The 5,803-nt window shown below is 46.8% G+C and overlaps 2 long non-coding RNA genes across 34 annotated transcripts; one reads left to right on the top strand and one right to left on the bottom strand.

Moving 5' to 3' along the window:
- Positions 1–1,754: 1,754 nt before the first annotated feature.
- Positions 1,755–3,311, bottom strand: LOC126994478 (uncharacterized). Of its 5 annotated transcripts, none has more exons than XR_007749195.1 (6): positions 3,199–3,311; positions 2,936–3,000; positions 2,670–2,737; positions 2,404–2,539; positions 2,203–2,270; positions 1,755–1,874 (listed from the first exon to the last, which is right to left on the bottom strand). It is a non-coding gene; the product is annotated as an uncharacterized LOC126994478 (long non-coding RNA). The 5 variants fall into 5 exon arrangements; XR_007749194.1 differs by having other exon boundaries at positions 1,819–1,939; XR_007749192.1 differs by lacking the exon at positions 1,755–1,874 and adding an exon at positions 1,884–2,004.
- Positions 1,769–4,321, top strand: LOC126994477 (uncharacterized). Of its 29 annotated transcripts, none has more exons than XR_007749167.1 (6): positions 1,769–1,913; positions 2,310–2,377; positions 2,446–2,572; positions 3,167–3,234; positions 3,303–3,370; positions 3,507–4,321. It is a non-coding gene; the product is annotated as an uncharacterized LOC126994477 (long non-coding RNA). The 29 variants fall into 29 exon arrangements; XR_007749174.1 differs by lacking the exon at positions 2,446–2,572 and adding an exon at positions 2,975–3,098 and having other exon boundaries at positions 2,245–2,377; XR_007749186.1 differs by lacking the exons at positions 2,310–2,377; positions 2,446–2,572 and adding exons at positions 2,378–2,445; positions 2,975–3,098 and having other exon boundaries at positions 1,837–1,913.
- The last annotated feature ends 1,482 nt before the right edge of the window (positions 4,322–5,803 follow it).

The raw sequence follows: 5,803 nt of genomic DNA, 5'->3' as shown, positions 1-5,803 counted from the left end.
CAGGAGGAAGAGGAGGAAGCAGCGGAAGAGGTGGAGGAAGACTTTAATCCAGACCCAATAATTCGTAGATAAAACTTTCTTCTCATAAGGATCGAACCCCATTTTGCTTCCCCATCTCGTTCAGTCATTTTTTCCGACATACTCAGAGAATAAGTTGCGCACAATGGCAATATAAATATAAAAAAAAGCTGCATGCTGAACTTTCATCAACATCAAATGAAACTCCTATGATGTGAAAACTCAATGAATCAATGAAAGAAAAGAAAAAAAGATAAAAAGCACTTGATGGCAGCTATTTTTTTCGTGTGTTTGTGGGAGGAGAAGTGGTGGACAGACTTTTTGTGTGTTATTGTTTTACCTTTGAGCTGCTTCCTGTGATGCGAAAATAAACAGATAAATGGGAGAAAGAAGAATGGTGATGATGATCGTTTGTGCTTGATTGGAAGTGGTTAGTTTCTATTGGTGTATGTTGTGTTACCTTGAGCTGCCCGTGATGCGAAAATAATTAGATAAGTGGGAGAGAAAAAAATAGAAAAAGCACATTATGGTGACTGTTTTCTGATGGTGGGAGAAGTGGTTATCGTTTTTTGTGTGTGCTGTGTGTTAATGTTTGCCTGCTATGATGCGAAAATAAATATATAAATGGGAGAGAAAAAAAAGAAAACAACACATGATGGTGAGTGTTTTTGTGGGAGAAGTGGTTGGTGTTTTTTTAGTGAGTGTGTTTTGTTTTGTCTTTGAGCCGCCTCCTGTGATGCCAATAAATGAATAAATAATTAACAGTGCATATCCTTAACCCAACAAGAGGACACTCGACTTATACATGACAACTCCTAGGCCGGTATTCTCAGACGCTTCTGTCTCTCATACCAACTTTTTCCACAGGGGTCAAAGCAGATCAGTCGGATTCTCATGAGTGTTTTTTTTAGGTCCACAGTACAGATAGGATGTCAGACTACAACCAGGGTCATTAAACTACTCCTGGCAATACCCACAACGCCTACGAAAGCTGTGTGTGTGTGTGTGTGTGTGTGTGTGTGTGTGTGTGTGTGTGTGTGTGTAGAGAGAGAGAGAGAGAGAGAGAGAGAGAGAGAGAGAGAGAGAGAGAGAGAGAGAGAGAGAGAGAGAGAGAGAGAGAAATAAATAAATAAATTCATAGATGGAGAGCAAGGATGAAAGAAAGGGAGAAATAGAATGAAACAGAGAAGAGAAAAAAAAAGAGACAGACGACTAAGGAGAAGTGGGCTGATGCGAATGTTAGGAAACTCTAGCGGGCCGTCCTCGTGAGCGTCAGCACTCTCACTGGTGTTTTCTCTCGGCAGGTGTGTGGGTGCAATGTACACCTGAATGATGTTAATTGGTGAACAGATTCCTACCAAGTAAAATCAATCCATCAATCAATCAGAGAAGGAAAATATAATAAAAAAGAAAAATTGGAATGAGAAAGAAAAGGGAAACGGATGCTGCGTCGCAAGCCGTCGCGAGATTCCTTTGGATGCTTGTGCGCGTTTCCCAGGCCCGTCGGTCTTCCATCCCTGAACCGATAAACGCGGTGACCGGCGCCTTCACAGTAATTATGATTAATTTTATAATCCAGTCTGGTAGTTTTAAGAAGCGAGTTCTTGCATCCTCGCCTCGGCGGGGGTGTGGAGCGCCAGCGAGCCCAAGGTCTCCCTGGCGAGCATGGCAGGAATGGAGGGCTCCAGGCAGGGCTCCTCGGCGTCCCTCGGGGCCCCGATGGAGGTGCCGGAGATCTTCCGGCTACAAACCCGGGCAGGTGGAGGTCGTTAGCCGTGGTAGGCAATCTGCCTAGGAGAGCAAACTCTATACAAACCCGGGCAGGTGAGGCTCGTTAGCCGTGGTAGGCAATTCACCTAGGAGAGCAAACTCTATACAAACCCGGGCAGGTGGAGGTCGTTAGCCGTGGTAGGCAATTCACCTAGGAGAGCAAACTCTATACAAACCCGGGCAGGTGGAGGTCGTTAGCCGTGGAAGGCAATTCACCTAGGAGAGCAAACTGAACAATAAACCCGGGCAGGTGGAGGTCGTTAGCCGTGGTAGGCAATTCACATAGGAGAGCAAACTAAGAACAATAAACCCGTGCAGGTGGAGGTCGTTAGCCGTGGAGGCAATTCACCTGGGAGAGCAAACTGAACACAAACCCGGGCAGGTGGAGGTCGTTAGCCGTGGAAGGCAATTCACCTAGGAGAGCAAACTCCGAACAATAAACCCGGGCAGGTGGAGGTCGTTAGCCGTGGGAGGCAATTCACCTAGGAGAGCAAACTCTAAACAAACCCGGGCAGGTGGAGGTCGTTAGCCGTGGGAGGCAATTCACCTAGGAGAGCAAACTCCGAACAATAAACCCGGGCAGGTGGAGGTCGTTAGCCGTGGAAGGCAATTCACCTAGGAGAGCAAACTCCGAACAATAAACCCGGGCAGGTGGAGGTCGTTAGCCGTGGGAGGCAATTCACCTAGGAGAGCAAACTCCGAACAATAAACCCGGGCAGGTGGAGGTCGTTAGCCGTGGGAGGCAATTCACCTAGGAGAGCAAACTCTATACAAACCCGGGCAGGTGGAGGTCGTTAGCCGTGGGAGGCAATTCACCTAGGAGAGCAAACTCTATACAAACCCGGGCAGGTGGAGCTCGTTAGCCGTGGGAGGCAATTCACCTAGGAGAGCAAACTCCGAACAATAAACCCGGGCAGGTGGAGGTCGTTAGCCGTGGGAGGCAATTCACCTAGGAGAGCAAAGCACGAACTATCTACCCGGGCAGGTGGAGGTCGTTAGCCGTGGTAGGCAATTCACCTAGGAGAGCAAACTCACAACAAAAACCCCCGGCAGGTGCTCGTTAGCCGTGGGAGGCAATTCACCTAGGAGAGCAAACTCTAAACAAACCCGGGCAGGTGGGGCTCGTTAGCCGTGGTAGGCAATTCACCTAGGAGAGCAAACTCTAAACAAACCCGGGCAGGTGGAGGTCGTTAGCCGTGGTAGGCAATTCACCTAGGAGAGCAAACTCTAAACAAACCCGGGCAGGTGAGGCTCGTTAGCCGTGGTAGGCAATTCACCTAGGAGAGCAAACTCTAAACAAACCCGGGCAGGTGGAGGTCGTTAGCCGTGGGAGGCAATTCACCTAGGAGAGCAAACTCCGAACAACAAACCCGGGCAGGTGAGGCTCGTTAGCCGTGGTAGGCAATTCACCTAGGAGAGCAAACTCCGAACAACAAACCCGGGCAGGTGGAGCTCGTCAGCCGTGGTAGGCAATCTGCCTAGGAGAGCAAACTCCGAACAACAAACCCGGGCAGGTGGAGCTCGTCAGCCGTGGTAGGCAATCTGCCTAGGAGAGCAAACTCCGAACAATAAACCCGGGCAGGTGGAGCTCGTCAGCCGTGGTAGGCAGTCTGCCTAGGAGAGCAAACTCCGAACAATAAACCCGGGCAGGTGGAGCTCGTCAGCCGTGGTAGGCAGTCTGCCTAGGAGAGCAAACTCCGAACAATAAACCCGGGCAGGTGGAGCTCGTCAGCCGTGGTAGGCAATCTGCCTAGGAGAGCAAACTCCGAACAATAAACCCGGGCAGGTGGAGGTCGTCAGCCGTGGTAGGCAATCTGCCTAGGAGAGCAAACTCTAAATAAACCCGGGCTTGTGGTGCTCGTTATACTGTCGTAGACAATCCACGCGATGGGAACACCAAAGAAAAGGAAAATAAAAAAGAACACCAGAAAAATGGAAAATACAGAAACGAAACATCAAGAAAAGAAACAAAAAGATCATCCACCTTTAGGCCCTAACATCGCCAAAATTATGGGTGGGTCTCTTCTGGGGAGAAAGCGGCTCACCCAGACCAAAGAACATCAACAAGGGATGATATAGAAAAGAACACCAAAAAAATATGGAAAAAGAACAGAAAAAACATCGAAAAAGAAAAGCAACAGAAATAAATGAGCAACATCGAGAAAAGAGAAATACAAAGAAACATCATCCACCTTTCGGCCCCACACAACATCACCAAAATTATGGATGGGTCTCTTCTGGGAGGAAAGCGGCTCATCCAGACCAAGGAACATCAACAAAAGGATGATGGGAAAAAAATAACAACAAAAAACATCAAAAAGAAGTAAAAAGAAAAAGAACAGGAAAACATCGAAAAAGAAAACAAATGCAATAAAAGAATGAAAAACACGACATCAAGAAAATAAAATAAAACAAACATCATCCACCTTTCGGCCCTAACAACATCTCCAAAATTATGGGTGGGTCTCTTCTGGGAGGAAAGCGGCTCACCCAGACCAACGAACATCAACAAAAGGATGATAGGAAAAAAGAACACCAAAAAAGAACATAAAGAAAGAAAACCAACAGCAAGAAAACACAAAGGAAAAAAGAAAGAAAAAGAAAAGAAAAAGAAACAAATAGAAAAAAAGAAAAGAAAGAAAGGAAAAAGAAAAAAAATAACAAAAAATAATATAAACAAATAAATAAATAAATACAGAATATAGTAAAATTAACTAACTGACTCTAACTGCTTAACTAACTATCAAACTATCTATTTAACTAACCTACCTAACTAACGGTAATACAGCTGTTTGACTACCCATTAACAAACAAACTAACAAACCACTTAACGATCTAACATGGATAGTGAGGTAAGGTGGGATTAGACTTACAGGAGCTGCCTTGTATAGACCAACCGGCCTCTTGCAGACTCCTTACGTTCTTATGTTCTTTTACGTTTAAGAATATGGCCCTTAAACCCCATTCACACCTGTACTAATACCTGACTGGTTGGGTGACTCTTCTACCTCTGCCTGCCTCCCCTCCTGCTACTGTCTCCGCTATCAGCACACAATCTACGCTCCCCCATAAAACCCACACCTAACCTAACCTAACCTTCCTGTATACCCCCTTCACACCTGTACTAATACCTGGCTGGTTGGGTGACTCCTTCTACCTCTGCCTGCCTCCCCTCCTGTTACTCTCTCCGCTATAAGCACAAATCTTCCCTCCCCCATAAAACCCACACCTAACCTAACCTAACCTTCCTGTATACCCCCTTCACACCTGTACTAATACCTGGCTGGTTGGGTGACTTCTACATCTGCCTGCCTCCTCCTGTTACTGTCTCCGCTATCAGCACACAATCTCCCCTTAACCATAAAACCCACACCTAACCTAACCTAACCTTCCTAGCCTAACCTTAATGTATACCCCTTCATACCTGTGCTAATACATGACTGGCTCACTTCCCTACATTCAACCTACACATTACCCCGGCGCGCTCCTCGCTTGGCCCGTGACCCGTGAACAGCAGACCCCCTCAGCCGGCGACACTGGACCGATTGTGACACGCAGGTTACCTCAGTTTACCTTTCCCAGGCATACCCATTTCACTGACCCACGCGTGAGGAGGAGGAGGAGGATAAAATAGCAAAAGACGAGGTAGAGGTCAAGAAAGGGGAGCTAGCGAGAGGGAGGAAAAGGAGGAGAAGGAGGAGGAGGAGGAGGAGGAGAAACCCAACGTGGCGGGTGAGGTAGTGTAGGCTGCGGGGTCAACTAAGCTCCGCACCATTATCCCCTATTTTCAAAGGGTAAAAAATAAAGTCCTTGAATTGGATTTTCAAAGCGTTTCCATGACTGTTGAAGGTTTGTAGAAAAGATATATGAAGAGATAGTGATGTTTCATAAAGTAGATTATGATATACTGGCACGGACCTAAAACGAATCTTTACCCCGAAATGTTTAAGAATATGGCCCCTTATGTTCTTAAGAGTATAGAGGTTTTGCAGTGACGTCACGAAATAGCGTCGTC

This window comes from Eriocheir sinensis, unplaced genomic scaffold, assembly GCF_024679095.1.
Source record: "Eriocheir sinensis breed Jianghai 21 unplaced genomic scaffold, ASM2467909v1 Scaffold80, whole genome shotgun sequence".
Lineage (NCBI taxonomy): Eukaryota > Metazoa > Arthropoda > Malacostraca > Decapoda > Varunidae > Eriocheir > Eriocheir sinensis.
This window is presented reverse-complemented; position numbering and strand designations above follow the sequence as displayed.